Source organism: Bubalus kerabau, chromosome X (genome assembly GCF_029407905.1).
Source record: "Bubalus kerabau isolate K-KA32 ecotype Philippines breed swamp buffalo chromosome X, PCC_UOA_SB_1v2, whole genome shotgun sequence".
Classification (NCBI taxonomy): domain Eukaryota; kingdom Metazoa; phylum Chordata; class Mammalia; order Artiodactyla; family Bovidae; genus Bubalus; species Bubalus kerabau.
In genome coordinates this window covers 58157256-58173813 of record NC_073647.1, presented here as the reverse complement: position 1 = coordinate 58173813, position 16558 = coordinate 58157256, and the positions used below count along the sequence as shown (strand labels likewise).

The window sequence follows — 16558 nt, the reverse complement described above, 5'->3', positions numbered from 1 at the left end:
ACATTGGGGACAGTGACAGCTGTGTAGCATGGAGTTCAGAGCCTAAGTAAGACATGAATATTTGCTCAGGGCAGGGTGTGACATCAACAATGGGAAGTTACTTGTAGGAGGATTTGTCAAATAATCAAATGCACTAAGAATAACAAAAGCAAGGTCTCTCAGTATCTGAGAAAACGTAAAATATGGGAAAGGAAAATACTACAATGAACCCTGTGATGGGGGATTGGAATTAGAGTTATTGGTGTCCATTTATATGCTGCACTATTAAGCTATGCAGTGCTATTAAGCTAAGTAGCTATGTTGCGCTACTGCTGCTAAGTCGCTTCAGTCGTGTCCAACTCTGTGTGACCCCATAGATGGCAGCCTACCAGGCTCCCCTGTCCCTGGGATTCTCCAGGCAAGAACACTGGAGTGGGGTGCCATTGCCTTCTCCAGTTCAGTCGTGTCCGACTCTTAGCAACCCCGTGGACTGCAGCCTACCAGGCTCCTCCATCCATGGGATTTTCCAGGCATGAGTACTGGAGTGGGGTGCCATTGCCTTCTCCAACTTATATCTATAAATATACATAATTTGATAAAATTAAATATAGATGTTAACCTGTGTGTATATGTATGTACAATATATAATACACGTCCCCTAGTTCTATTCATGCAAAAGGCCTGGGAAAAGTGACAATGATCACATCTACCACTCAGATCTTCATTCATCAATACCCTTCTTCACTAAAAGGAACAATGACTCTTTGGAGAAATGGATGATTTGGAGGCTAGTGCAAGGAAAATACAAAATGATCATAAAACAGTGTAAGGTAGAAAGTAAGAGGTGCTTAAAGAATAATGAGGATATATCCAAAAGACAGAGGAGCCAGTTTGAATGACTCTCTCACTAGCCAAATCTGGGACAATGTAAGCATCAAAGTAAATACTAAATTTATGGATGACATGTACCTATATGTAGAACATGCCAATGAACCCACCAAAGAAACTTTTAGCTCTAATAAAAGAATTCAAAAATGTTGTTTTTATAAGATAAACACATCAAAGATAATTGTTTTTTATATACAATAGCAATGAATAATCTAAAAAGGAACTGTAGAAAACAACTCTGTTTATGGTAATATCCAAAAGAAAAGGCTTCCCTGATGGCTCACATGGTAAAGAATCTGCCTGCAACATCCAGGTTTGATCCCTGGGTTGAGAAGATACCCTGGAGAAAGGAATTGCTACCCACTCCAGTATTCTTGCCTGGAGAATTCCATGGATAGAGGAACCTGGTGGGCTACAGCCCATGGAGTCACAAAGAGTCAGACATGACTGAATGACTAACACTACCCTTTTCCAAAAGAATAAATTACCTAGGAATAAATTTAACCAAGTAGGAGCAAGACTTGTACACTAAAAACTATACAATATAATTGAAAGAGATTAAAGAAGGCGTAAATAAGTGGAAATACATTCTATGTCCATGAATTGGAAAACTTAATATTGTTAAGATGGCAGTATTCCTCAAATCAATCTATAGATTGCATGTGTTCCCTACCAGATTATCAAAGGCCTCCCCCTCTCCACAAATGGAAAAAACCTGTCTTAAATGTATATGGAATTTCAATAGCCAAAAACACACGAACAAAATTGTAAAAGGAGAACAAAATGAAAGTACTCATAATTCCCAGTTTCAAAGCTTAACTACAAATCTACAGCTATCAAAATACTGTGGTGCTGGCATTGTCATAGATATATAGGCCGATGGAATAGAATTGAAAATCCTGCAATAAAACCATACCCTTATGGCCAACTGATTTTCAACAAGGGTACCAAGACCATTCAGTGGAGGAAAGGATAGTCTTTTTAAGAAATGGTGCTGAAACAATTGGATATCCACAAGCTAAGGAATAATGTTGAACCCCTACTGTGCAACAATATAAATATTAACCCAAAATGGATCAACAATTCAATTAAACAACTTAAAGTATAAAACTGTTAGAAGTGAACATAGGGGTAAATCTTCATGACATTGTGTTTGATAATAGAATTCTTCAAAATTAAAAACTTTTTTGCATCAAAGGACATTATCAAGAAAGTAAAATCAATAAAAGGGGAAAATATTTGCAAATTATAATATCTGTTAAGGGTCTATTACCCAGAATATATAAAGAACTCACACAGACTTCTCTTATAGAAAATATAAAGAACTCAACCTCAGAAAATAGACAGTTCTGTAAAGAAGATATTCAAATAGTTAACAAGCATATGCAAAGATACTCAATATCATTAGTCATTAGGGAAACACACATGAAAATTTCAATGAAATATTACTTTATGCCCACTAAGTTAGCTAGAATCAAAGCAACAGAAAATAGCCAGTGTTGGTAATGATGTGGAGAAATCAAAACCCTTACACACTGCTGGTGGGAGTGGAAAATGTTTCAGCCACTGTGGATAATAGTACAAGATTTTATCTGGAGATTATGGGAGTGTTTTGGAACTAGTTAAAGATAATGATTACACAGCACTGTGAATGTACTAAATTCCACTGAACTGTTGACTTTATAATAGTAAAATTTATGTCATATGAATTTCACCTCAATAGAAATCAATAGTTATTGATAGTAATGGATTATTCTCCTTTTAATAAAATAGGAAGTCCTGAGCCTATGATAACATAAATTTTAAAACTGAATGAATTGAAAGTTTGTTAAGGAATGAATATCTACATGGCTTCAGTGTACCCTCTCATAAAATATTAACATGGTAATTCAAGATGCTTACATTAGGGGAAAGTAAGAGACAGATACATGAGATTGGCTTATAATATATATTTACTGTAAATCTAAAATAACTTTTTAAAAATGTTATAATATGCTAAAGGAAAGAAGATTAAATTTACAATAGAGAGGCCTGGCAGATATTAAGTTAATCAAGTTATCAAAGTGAATACCACTAATAATGGAACAAATAGAAATTACATGGCATGTGATAGGATGCAGTGAGAAGAATGTGTCATCACTTCTGTAATATTCCTGCCAAAGGCCTGTAACCTGATCCTCATTAGAATATAACATAAGACAACCCAGGCTGAGGGAGAAATGACAGAATAACTTGGCCTGTAATCTTTGATAGTGTCAAGGTCTAGAAAGTCAAACTAAGGCAACTTTCCAGGCTCAAGGCAGAGAAAGAGTCACGAAAACTAAATCTAAGTCTTTATTTTGAACTGGATCCTCTTGCTTTACAAGACATTATTAGGACAACTGGCAAAACTTGAATGGGCTCTTAGGAAGCTGTCAGAGAGGAAGAAATGTTCCTCTACCCTTCTCGATTCTTCTGACTGGTCTAAGAATTAAATGGACATGCGATAGGTAAATGGGAGAAAATCAGTTTAATAGCATGCATACATGAGAAAGGCCCAGAAAAACTGAGCAACTTCTATGTCTGCTGCTTCTTACAAAATAACCAGGTTAGTGACTTCCTTGGCAGTCCAGTGGTTAAGACTCTATGCTTCTACTTACTGTAAGGGGCACGGGTTCAATCCCTGGTCAGGAAATTAAGATCCTGCATACCCCATGGAAAGAAAATAAATAAATAAAAGAACATCCATAGAAAATACCATGCTTAAAACAACATGCCAAAAGACATATTTTAGGGTAGCAAACTGCTCCCTACAGAGTGATGGCAGTAAAGAATGTCCTGGTTTGGGTGGTAATATTGTGGCTACGTGGGAGAATGACTTTGTTTGTAGGAAATATACACTAAACTAGTATTATGGGATGATGGGGCATCAACTGACTGTTAAATGGTTCAAGGCAAAAACATTATTTGTACTGTAATTACAACTTTTTCTGTAAGTTTGAGGTTACTAAAAACAAAGAGCAAGAAGCTAAGCAGTTTAGTAAAAAGGTGCTATTCTGACTAGGTACACAAAATATCCTATACCATCTAACATGTGAGAATCAGATTGCAGTGACTCTTGTCTGTGGCTTGAAAAGTTTAGTTCTATCATTTATCTTAATCTTTTTTTTCTTGGGATAAGTTACTCATGACATAGCTCATTACCAAGATGGGGGATGGTTGAAAAGAGAAGCCAGGGAAGCATGACACTGCCTGTGGAATTATTACTGAACCAAACTCAGGTCTGCTCACCTGCACTTTGTAAAGCCGATCTAATATCACTGGGTTATGGTGAAGGAATGTGCAGTGTTTATTGTAAGGTGTCAAACAGGGAGTCTGGGACAGCTAGTGCTCAAAAAGTCCAAACTCCCCATGGATTTCAAGGAAGTATTTATTTATTTACTAGCTTATTTCTGCAAATAGCCAAAGAGACACTTTTATATCATCTTTATATGGTAGCAGGAGAGGGACAGAGAAGACCTAAGCAGATGGTGGATGGGGCAAAAGGGTAAAAGACACAGGTGTGCTTTTGATCTTGAGTGGCCTCAGCCTGCAGCAGCTTAAAGCAGGATTTTGGTTCTTGGCCAGAGATTGAAGTCAGGCTGAAGCGGTGGAGAGCACTGAGTTCTAGCCTCTAAGAGTGCCAGGAACCAATAGCCAGTGACAAGGACCTGGCCTAATGGCTTTGTAGAAATGAATTTCCACATAGAGATGGAATGTAGTGAAACAAGTAAAGTGTTTATTAGGAGGAAAAAGAGTATGTGTGAATAGGCTCACGTGGGCAGACTCAGAGAGAATCACATGCTCATGGTAGTTTGAATCATTTATGTTGCACATTTCTTTATGGCTTCCTCTGGCCAATCATCTTGTTTGCCTGGCTCAGAGTCCATATTTGGTTTTACTCTGGGTCCTCCCCAGTGTGCGTGTTCATCTTTCAGCCAGATAGTTTCTAGTAAAGAGTCCTATGGGTAGGTTGACATCACCTCCTATGGAGTGGAGCCCCCTCCTTTTTTTTTTACCCCGAGGAGCCTTTCTGCACATGTGTAGTTGGGAAGGTCTCCTTGACCTCAAGAATGAGAAATACGTGGTCTCTTTAACTCTTATCTGGGCCGGGCTCAGTTTCTCCTCCCTCAGGCTATTATCTTCATCTTGGAGTATCTGTCCACAGGAGACAAATTCTGCTGTTCAGTCTGGGGCCCATCTATCTATTGCCTTATTTTGATGGAGTATATATGGCATCAGCTGAATGTGCCAAGTTCCATTGAAACCCAGCTGATTTGTTTTCCTGTTGTCTCAGGAAAAGCCTGGATTGGCTGATATGCAACAAGCTATTGCCATTTCTGCTTGAAAGTATTAGGCATCAAGGCAGCAAAAAATACTCTGAACTCTCTGCTGCACTGGTGGATACTTCACTGGCTATGACTCACCCAAGAGTAGTAGAGTAGTGAATAGCTTCTACCTTCAAATATTTGTGGTTCATCCCTTAGTTTGAGCAGAATCTGCTGGTGTTGGAGTGTCTCCCAGGGAGATGGAGGAGGGGTGGCCCCAGTGGCTCACCCTGGGGTCCTAAAAGCTGATGGCAGAAGTATGCCCACCCATGCAAACTCTGACTAGGGGAATACATCTTACCGGTCTTCTGCTAGTCAGGAAGGGCACCAAGACCTGGCCCAGAAAGTACTTTAAAAGGCCAAGAAAGGGATGGGAGTTGCAGAGTACGTGATCAGCTCATGCACAATCCTCCGATTGTTCGACAGTGAGGTAATAGGGCTGTGTCACAGGGGTTAACATTATCAATCCTCAGGCTCCAGGAGGTCTGGGGGCTATACGCTAATGATCATCAAGTAGTTAATGACTTCCTTTTGGTTGGGATTTTAGCATCTGTAAAACAACTCACGAAAAGTGCATCAAATTCTGTTAGCTAGGTACCTTAGAGAAGAGCTAAAGCAGAGGATATGGGGGAGGGGTCTGTACTGGAAAGGCCCCATAGGGTCCTACTCTGTTACAGGAGGAGCTATGTGGAAGAGGGTGGCCTTCAACCCTGGCTTTGAAGAAGTGGATGATTAGGAGCTAGTGCTTACCACGGCTCTCCTCATTGCCTTCTCCTCCCCACAGTGGCTGGATGATTGCCCCACACTTTGAGGAGAGCTCTGCTGCTGCTGCTAAGTCGCTTCAGTCGTGTCCAACTCTGCGCGACCCCATAGACGGCAGCCCAAGAGGCTCCTCCGTCCCGGGGATTCTCCAGGCAAGAACACTGGAGTGGGTTGCCATTTCCTTCTCCAATGCATGAAAGTAAAAAGTGAAAGTGAAGTCACTCAGTCGTGTCCGACCCTCAGCGACCCCATGGACTGCAGCCTACCAGGCTCTTCCGTCCATGGGATTTTCCAGGCAAGAATACTGGAGTGGGGTGCCATTGCCTTCTCCTTGAGGACAGCTCTAACAGCCCTTAATTAATGTGTTGACTCGACTGGTACCTGACTATCTTATTAGCAAATCTATCCATTTTCAGGGCCCCAAAGTCTGTTCAGAGTAGACTGTCTCTTTTTAGTTGAGAAAGAGGGTGCTTAGCTTTATAGTTAACACTGTCGGAATCTTTTATTAGAACATAGGGTAAGAGCAGGGGACTTTAACTTGGAAAGGTAAGTGAGTCTCATTTATTAGCATAATGACCAGGGAGTATAAAACAGTCCAGGAGCCACAACATAAAAGTAATGTCTATCAAGTGTGCAGTTAAGCATTACCTAAATATAATAAACTGCAGGCAACAACATCCACCCAACCACACACAGTCAAATTACTTCCTTATCCTTTTATATTACAGTATGACAAAACCACTTGTAGAGAGAAATTGGGGTTTCTTCATAGCACTTGTGAAGTTATTACAAGCTTAGCCCCAGCCACATTGGCTGCATCTACAAACAGACTCTTTAAAATAAAAGTACATTTAAAACTCTCTGCCTCTCTACTTGACAAACAAATCCATGCAGTTGATGGTGGCACACATTGGTTCCAGTTCCTCTCATTTTTTGGACCCGTGTTTTCTTTCTCATACTATATTAAGGAGCTTCGGAAAAGGTATCCTGTAAAGAGAGAGACAACAGCACCCACTAAAATCTTTCCCAGTTAAAATCTTGGTCCAGGGTTGACAAGGGAGGGAGGAGGAACACACCAATTATTTCTATCAAAATGAAGCAATTCTCATTTAACAATTCTTGAGCTTGGTTAATTATACCAGCTTAGCGCAATCACTCACTCTCACTTAAGTAACTCAGGTGAGTATGACTTGATCCTTAAAGTGCCTTCTGTTCTCTCTCTCTTGCTGCTCTAGATCTTGGTTGCGGTATGGAGGATCTTTGATCTTCATTGCAGCATGCAGGATCTAGTTGCCTGATTGATCTTGGAAAGGCAGCAGTGAGCAGTGGTGTGAAGCGAGATCTTAATTCCCTGCCCAAGAATTGAACCTGGGTAGCCTGGATGAGAACCAGCAGTCCTCGCCACCAGACCAGCAAGGGCTAGAGGCTAGAAGTCATTTTTCCCTGGATCTTTGTCCCCAGTGAAAAATGCATGTATCATGGAAGCAAAAACTGTAAATGCAGGTACAAGGTTTATTATTAGAGACATAGCACAACAACAAGTGGGAGCACACAGAGAGAAATGGTTTGTTTAGTTAAGATGGAAGCAAAGCAGAGATACACAATCAGAGAGAAAGAGTGTGGGCACACCCCCTAGTGTGGAGGAGTGCAGTAAATAGGTGATTAAGTCATTGATATAGAGCAGTTTTTCCAGGTCTTTGTTTTTCCTTCAGCCAATTATCTGGTTTCTTTTCCATACGTGACCTACCCTAGGAACCTGCTCGACATGCATGCACAATTTTTTTCAAAGATGGATTCCAGATCAGAGGCCCATGGGATTACATATCAGCATCACATATTATGGGGTGGTCCCCTCTCCTTTTGACCCCAAGGAGCCTTTCTGCACATGTGAAATGTCTCTCTTGCCCCAAGGATGGGGAATATATGACCTTCTGATTCTTTAGTGATAAGTTTTAGCCCATCTCTGTTCCTGCCATAACTGTTATCTTAAGGAGACAAAACCTGGCTATTAACCCTGTTTCAGTTGTTACTTTTATTTCAGAGAGAGAACAGAAGGCTGGTTGCAAATATCTAACCTGAAGCCCACCTAACCCCTGTTTCAGGAAATGTAAACAGGAGGCTAGTTGTAAATGTCCAATCTGAAGCCCACATTTTTACTGCCCCAAGAAATGTAAACAGGAGGCCAGTTGTAAATGCCTAGTTTGGGGCTCATCTATCTCCTGCCTCATGACCAGGGATCAAACCCAGGCCTCCCTGTATTGGGAACATGGAGATGTAGCCATTGGACCACCAGGGACGTCCCTAAAGTACCCTTCTTGTAATAGAGCAAAGCACTTACATTCTCTGTTTAACAGGAGGTTCGGCATCTTAACAATTAGACCATTGTAGATCATTGATTGCTAAAAAAAAAAGAATGAAAAAGGAAGACATCAGTAAAAAAACAGAAAGATGTCATTGGTCCAGAGAACCAGAAGCTAGATTAATGGGAATCCATGCAATTAACATATTTCCTAGAGAGACCCTTGTCTAAGAAGAAGGATCTTCAAGGTACAGCCCTTAGGCCAAGGCCAGCTTGCTGATTATTTTTGTATTTATATTATGTTGGAACACCACCACACCCATTCTTTTACTTACTTTCTATGGCTTCTTTTGCACTATAATCACAGAGTTAAGTAATTGCCCAAACAGATTGTCTGGTCCTAAAAAACTAAAATATTTACCACCTGGCACTTCATAGAGAAAGTGGTCTGACCTCTGCCCTAGTTGCCTCTGGCATATAGCACAGTTCTTTTCTGTGTCTCTGGCTCCCTGCCTAGTCTAGAGATGTCAGTCATATCCTCCTTGCCTATATAACTTCTTTAGGGAATCTGATCCAAACACTGGTCAGAAGGGGTAGCTCATGTGGCTCTATCTTTTGATCACAGCTAATAGGGTCCAGGCTGGAAATCTAGGCCAACTGTCCATGAAAATTGGCAAGATAAATTGTTTTACCTGGTATCTATGAAGTTAAAGCCAGAGTCACTATTATGGCCAATAATGTGCAAGCTTATGAGAAGAGGGAAAAGGGGCTATAAACTTTGCAGTGAAGCTTCTATCTGCAGAAAGAAAATTGGGAGCAGACAGGTAGTACATATGAGAGACTCCAAGACTGCAGAGACAGAAGAAACATACCATCTGTCTCAGCACTTTCTAAGACCCATGTGATCTGGCTGTATTTCCTGTCATTTGGGGCCTGCGGGATTTCCTGTATTTCTTAGCCTAAATCCTTTTTGCCTAACCTAGTCTGAATGTTTTTATGGTTCTGTTGCATGAAGAGGGACCCTTTCTAGGGCCCAAGATTGGACTCTAGTCTAACACTCTTAAATGAATTGTCCAAGGTGACACACATTGCTGACAAAATGAGAGACTTTTTTGGAAAGGGGTGCCCAGGTGGAGAGCAGGAAAGGGAATCCAGGAGGACTGCTCTGCCACGTGGCTGCTCACAGTTTCAGGTTTTATGGTGATAGGGTTAGTTTCCGGGTTGTCTCTGGCCAATCATTCTGACTCAGGGTCCTTCCTGGTGGCGCACATGTAGCTCAGCTAAGATGGATTCCAATGAGGAGGATTTTCAGAGGTCAGTAGGACATGAGCCATTTCCTTTTGACCTTTCCCAAATTCTTCCAGTTGGTGGTGGCTTGTTAGTTCCATGTTCCTTACCAGAACCTCCTGTTGTAAAACAACTCATTCAAATAGTTACTATGGTGCCTGCCAGGGTGGGTGGTTTCAGTCAGTGTTTCCTCTAACAGTTCTTTTTTAAAAATAAATAACTGAAACCCTAGACAAAAACATGTGTTGGTATAATATTTATCCAGAGACTGTTATGTTACAAACATTGTTCTTGAAGCTCCAAATTCAGTTGTGAAAGATGAAAACTAAAACTGTCCTTGTAGAGTTCATATTTTAGATATTTGGCTCAATTTTCTTGCCTTTCTTTTCTCATTATTCCCATTTGAGAAAAAAGACGTAAAATAGTATACATCTCATTCAGGTTATCAAATGAGAAAACAAAAACACTTTAGTAACTAATTTGCTGCTGCTATGGATGTGAGGAGTGTGGCGCCTCATAAGCACATAAATGGAGCACTCTTCCCAAGGAGTGTAGGGGCAAGAGTGAGTTTTCTAGAGTGTTAGAAGAACCCTCCCAGAAACAGGGTATGATTGGCTAGGATGTGTAGGATTTTCTTACAAGGCTGATAAGTCCTGTTTTCTAGGGGAAGGTTAGCCAGCTAAAGCTGAGTTGAAGGTTTATGATTGGTGTTAGATCTCCTTGACAGTGAGGGGTTTTCTTTAAGTGCAGGTTGACCTACATTTAGGTTTGTGACATGGGCCAGGCTACAAGAGTGGCATCCATTTTCTGGGTCCTGATACAAATTAACTTTATCTACATTCATTTGATGATTAAATGGAATACATATATGTAGACTCTCTAGCAATATATGATGGTGATGGTTGAAAGCAGAAGCTGAAAAGAAACAAAGGCTAGAGCCAGGAGAAGGCTCATGAAGGAGAGCAAATATAGACAGGGTTGGGACAGAGACTACAGAGGTTAGAATCCTTTGTATCTTTGAACTTTATAATCCAGAAAGTACTTGTCATTCATCACTATCAATCTGCCTTCCCACCCTTGTGATTCATTTATGTTCTTGCTCTTTCTTACCCTCCCCAGCAGAAAGGAGTGAGGAGAAGAAGAGTGAGCTACCATCATAACTTTCCTAAGTTTCTCTCTACGACAGTGGGTAGTTGTTGTGTTTTGGGCCCATTTATCCCTAGATGATTTCTACCTGCCCAACCGAACAAGCCTTATTATAGCCAACCTCATAATTATTTACAGAAAGAAATGTCAAAGAGATGGGCCAGAACTGGTTCTAAATAAAATAAGCTTATTTTGAAGAAACCTACAAAGACTCTTCCTTTTAAGAATTTTCTTAAAGTATTAATATTTCACAGAATGAACTAAAGATGCAGGCAATCTCCTAGACCAAAATGATCTGTGGGTCAGCTGCACTGGCATCATATGAGGGTTCACTGAGAATGTGGATGGCTGGGATTCCCCTACAGATCCTTTGAATCAGATTCTCTGTTGACAGGACCTACAAATCTATGATGATAGCAAGCTTCTGTTGTGATTGAAAAGTCTGCTAAACTTGAGAATCATGAACCTGAAATGCCACCATCCCAGAAGATTCTGTGGTTTCTTTTCTTTCTTTTTTATTCTACAGAAACATTTATTGAGCTATGCTAGTCTGCTTAATTCTATAACAAAAACCTCATCCTCAAATGACCCAAGGCTAATAATATCAATGGGTTACTCAGTAGTGCCCACAAAATATAAACTTGAACATCATCAAATGTGAATTAACCTAATGTAAAAAGACTGAAGATAAACCATTTTTTATCTTATTCAAAAATTCTTTGGTTTTAGGCTTTGGCCTAAACTGTAACTATTTCTAGAAAAGATGACACATATGTGAATATAATAATGAATGAGAGTTAATTTGTGTCCAGCTAACCAACATCAAAGGACTGATGCTAAAGCTGAAACTCTAATACTTTGGCCACCTCATGCGAACAGTTAACTCATTGGAAAAGACTCTGATGCTGGGAGGGATTGCGGGTGGGAGGAGAAGGGGACGACAGAGGATGAGATGGCTGGATGGCATCACCAACACAATGGACGTGAGTCTGAGTGAACTCCGGGAGTTGGTGATGGACAGGGAGGCCTGACGTGCTGCAATTCATGGGGTCGCAAAGAGTCGGACACGACTGAGTGACTGAACTGAACTGAACCAACATCAAAGTTCACAGAAAGTATTACTGGAATGAGGAGAGAATGAGGGATCAGCAAGGCACTGGCTCCTAGTATCGCCAGAGGAAGAAAGGGTAGAGCACTTTACTGTTTTTCACAAATCCGTTCTGCCTCCATGAAGTACAGTTCAGTCGCTCAGTCGTGTCTGACTCTTTGAGACCCCATGAACTGCAGCATGCCAGGCCTCCCTGTCCATCACCAACACACGGAGTCCACCCAAACCCATGTCCATCGAGTCGGTGATGCCATACTGCCGTCTCATCCTCCGTCATCCCCTTCTCCTCCTGCCCTCAATCTTTCCCAGCATCAGGTTCTTTTCAAATGAGTCAGCTCTTCGCATCAGGTGGCCAAAGTATTGGAGTTTCAGCTTCAACATCAGTCCTTCCAATGAATACCCAGGACTGATCTCCTTTAGGATGGACTGATTGGATCTCCTTGCAGTCCAAGGGACTCTCAAGAGTCTTCTCCAACACCACAGTTCAAAAGCATCAATTCTTCAGCACTCAGCTTTCTTCACAGTCCAATTCTCACATCCATACATGACCACTGGAAAAACCATAGTCTTGACTAGAAGGAACTTTTTTGGCAAAGTAATGTCTCTGCTTTTCAATATGCTATCTAGGTTGGTCATAACTTTTCTTCCAAGGAGTAAGCATCTTTTAATTTCATGGCAGCAATCACCATCTGCAGTGATTTTGGAGCCCCCCAAAAATAAAGTCTAACACTGTTTACACTGTTTCCCCATCTATTTCCTATGAAGAGATGGGACCAGATGCCATAATCTTTGTTTTCTGAATGTTGAGTTTTAAGCCAACTTTTTCACTCTCCTCTTTCACTTTCATTAAGAGGCTTCTTAGTTCCTCTTCATTTTCTGCCATAAGGTTGATATCATCTGCATATCTGAGGTTATTGATATTTCTCCCATCAATCTTGATTCCAGCTTGTGCTTCTTCCAGACCAGGGTTTCTCATGATGTACTCTGCATATAAGTTAAATAAGCAGGGTGACAATATACAGCCTTGATGTACTCCTTTTCCTATTTGGAACCAGTCTGTTGTTCCATGTCCAGTTCTAACTGTTGCTTCCTGACCTGCTTATAGGTTTCTCAAGAGGCAGGTCAGGTGGTCTGGTATTCCCATCTCTTGAAGAATTTTCCACAGTTTCTTGTGATCCACACATTCAAAGGCTTTGGCATAGTCAATAAAGCAGAAATAGATGTTTTTCTGGAACTCTCTTGCTTTTTCCATGATCCAGCAGATGTTGGCAATTTGATCTCTGGTTCCTCTGCCTTTTCTAAAACAAGTTTGAACATCTGGAAGTTCACGGTTCACATATTGCTGAAGCCTGGCTTGGAGAATTTTGAGCATTACTTTCCTAGCATGTGAGATGAGTGCAATTGTGCGGTAGTTTGAGTATTCTTTGGCATTGCCTTTCTTTGGGATTGGAATGAAAACTGACCTTTTCCAGTCCTGTGGCCAGTGCTGAGTTTTCCAAATTTGCTGGCATATTGAGTGCAGCACTTTCACAGCATCATATTTCAGGATTTGAAATCCTGAAACTGGAATTCCATCACCTCTACTAGCTTTGTTCATAGTGATGCTTTCTAAGGCCCACTTGACTTCACATTACAGGATATCTGGCTCTGGGTGAGTGATCATACCATTGTGATTATCTGGGTCATGAAGATTGTTTTTGTACATTTCTTCTGTGTATTCTTAATATCTTCTGCTTCTGTTAGGTCCATACCATTTCTGTCCTTTATCGAGCCCATCTTTGCATAAAATGTTCCCTTGGAATCTCTAATTTTCTTGAAGAGATCTCTAGTCTTCCCCATTCTGTTGTTTTCCTCTATTTCTTTGCATTGATCACTGAGGAAGGCTTTCTTATCTCTTCTTGCTATTCTTTGAAACTCTGCATTCAAATGATTATGTCTTTCCTTTTCTCCTTTGCTTTTCACTTCTCTTGTTTTCACAGCTATTTGTAAGGCCTCCCCAGACAGCCATTTTGCTTTTTTGCATTTCTTTTCCATGGATGCAATAGTGATAGATAATTCTGAAGAAAATGCTTCACTTGCCCCTCAGTCTCAGAGCAATCTGTAGAAAAAAATGAAAATAGCATATATCTTCCTCTCAAATGGGGTGAAAAAATCTACAATTGAGTCTAACAAACGTTTTGTTCATTACATTGCACACACACATAACTCACTGAAGATTTCTGGTTAGTGCCTTGGCATTCTAAATTTAAAGAAGGTATGGCAGCCTCCCTGGTGGCTCAGACAGTAAAGAATCCCCCTGCAATGGGGAGATACAGGTTCAATACCTGGTTTGGTAAGATCCCCTGGAGAAGGGAATGGCAATCCACTCCAGTATTCTTGCCTGGGAAATCCCATGTTCAGAAGAGCCTAGAGAGCTACAGGCCATTCCATTGCAAACAGCTGGATACAACTGAGTGACTAACACTTTCTTTCTTATGGCAGCCTCCAATGATTTGGCAATGAGCTTTTTTGGAAGAAATTGAACTTAATCTTAGGAAAATACCCTCATAATAATTTTTTTGTGTTTGATTTTCCCCCAGCTATCCAGCAGGAGAACGAGTGTGCTGAATCATCATAAAATGGGAACCTCCTCGCAAGAGCAAATTTCAACATTGAGTGTCTTGCTTTTGGCAAATCTTTGTAGAGATTTTAGGTATCTTCTGATGTCTTCTCACCCATAACACCTGGCTAAGAGGTCAGGGGTAGCCAGTGTCCCCTCCCCTCATCTTAAAACTTCCATTGGTGCACAAATTCCAGCAGGCAGGTGCTGTCAATAATCTCACAATTGATGATCTTTGTGTGTGTAGTCTGTACTCACCCATAGGATAAGCTGCTTTTCACTTTCTACAATGATTCCCTCTGTTGTTTATAATCATTAAGTTGCATGGTTTTGCATCTTCTCACAATTTATTTTCATTTCTAATGAAGCAATAAAGTAATAATATAACCAATATGTTTATCATGGGCTCCTGTGGTTCATTTCTGGTGGTCTTCTAAGGAATGAAAGTACACAAGGCTACTTTTCAGCCAAATAAAATGAGTGCTGGAAAGCTATTTTAGCAGATTTGGCTCACAGGAACCACCCCTTCTGTCCAGATCAAGTGGGTCCTGACTTGGGATTGTGTGGCTGAACCACACCAACTCCATTTTGTCAACTCCATCTTAGTCCACACAGTGCTAACTTCCCCCTTTCTACGTGATTGAACTTTAGCCTAATTTACAAGAAGTGAGTCCAAGCCAGATCAGTACCCTATCAACTTTTGCCCTTGCCTTCATCTGATGTGAGACCTGCAAGAGTGCTATTGCTGACATAAATGGTTAATGGTTATGAAACCCCTGAGGGGAGGAACCCCGATTCCAGTTGCTACACCTGTGCTTCTGTCTTGTTGGTCAGATTCTACTTTTAGCTCTGGCCCCTTTAAATTCTTTTGTACCCTTTTTGGCAGTCAGTGTGCAGTGCAGCTTCGAATGCCTCTGAATTATCTGTCGACTCTATCCTTTGTGCTTGTATGTGATTTACCCACAGTGAACTTCATAATTGCACTTCATGGCATTGCTCCCTTTGTTTTTTTGGTCTCAAAGTTCCGTCTCAGTTTGCAGGATATCATTCAGTATATGTGCCTCCCAACAGGGATGCTAAGTGCTTTTCCTGAAAGTTGGAATTATAAAGATAGAGAGCCTTGGGAGAAGAGGTCACGTAGACTAGCCCCTTTGTCACAGAAATGAGGAAATGAAAACAAAGGGTCTGACTTGATCTTCTAAGGTGTATAAGGGCTGGAATTTTAGATGGACTCTTCTTGCTTTTTGGAAAGTACTTTTCAACTAAGGTCAGGGGACGTGAAAGGCTGGGGTTGGATGCGGAGGGACAAGAGTCTCTTACTAATACCCGCTTTGCTAAGCACATCACATCTTTCATTGGGCATCAGCTCTGATATCTAATACCTGTGAATGAGCTGCAGCACAGAACTTCTGGCCTGGTTCTTGTCCTGAACAGAATTCACTGTTTTATGAACCAAGTATTTTTGGTGTTTGTGGTGAGCACAGGTGCTATGAACCGAATTGGTTCCCCTCCAAAAAATTAATATGTTGAAGCCCTAACCCCAAGTGTGACTGGATCTGGAGACAGGGTATTTCGGTAATTAATTGAGATGGGGGAGGGGCATAATTGGATAGGACTGTGGCCATACGGAAGAGGAAGAGATACCAGATCGTTCCCCTACATGTGAGGACACAACAAGAAGATGACCACTAGTAATACAGAAAGAGAGGTTTCACCAGAAACTGACACTGCTAGATCTTGATTTTGGCACTTCCATCCTCCAGAACTGTGAGAAAATGAACTTCTGTTGTTTATGCCATCTGGTCTACAGTATTTTGTTATGGCAAGCCTAGCTGACTAATATAATCAGGAATACATATAAATAGATGAGCCCAGATCACTGCCCTAAAATGATACATTTATCACTTGAAATTTATAAGAGCCAATCACATATAATCCTACCAATTATACATGTTAGCATTTAAGTGCCTAAGCATCCATACTGTGGTGTATTAATATTCACATATTTTCTGACTAAAGGGGATTATGCTGTTGCTATTTGCAACCTGGAGTATTACCTTACCACTCCCTTCTAAGAGATGACATTCTTGAATAATCAGTGGGTTTACAGGAAGTGAAAACTATGGTCTCTGCAATAGCATAAA

At 40.8% G+C, this 16558-nt stretch overlaps 1 protein-coding gene across 14 annotated transcripts in view; it reads left to right on the top strand.

The window, feature by feature from the left end:
• LOC129639432 (late histone H2B.L4-like) overlaps positions 1-16558 on the top strand; it is a 94512-nt gene that overhangs the window by 58918 nt on the left and 19036 nt on the right. For 6 of the 14 annotated variants that reach the window (XR_008708400.1, XR_008708401.1, XR_008708407.1 and 3 more), the window contains 2 exons: positions 5998-6141; positions 14395-14802. The exons of 1 other annotated variant lie outside the window; for it this stretch is intronic. The gene's annotated coding sequence lies outside the window, so the exon portion shown is untranslated. Of the gene's footprint in view, positions 1-5515; positions 5644-5997; positions 6142-14394; positions 14803-16558 lie in introns of those variants that run through there. 7 more of the 14 variants (XR_008708402.1, XR_008708403.1, XR_008708411.1 and 4 more) reach the window with 2 other exon arrangements.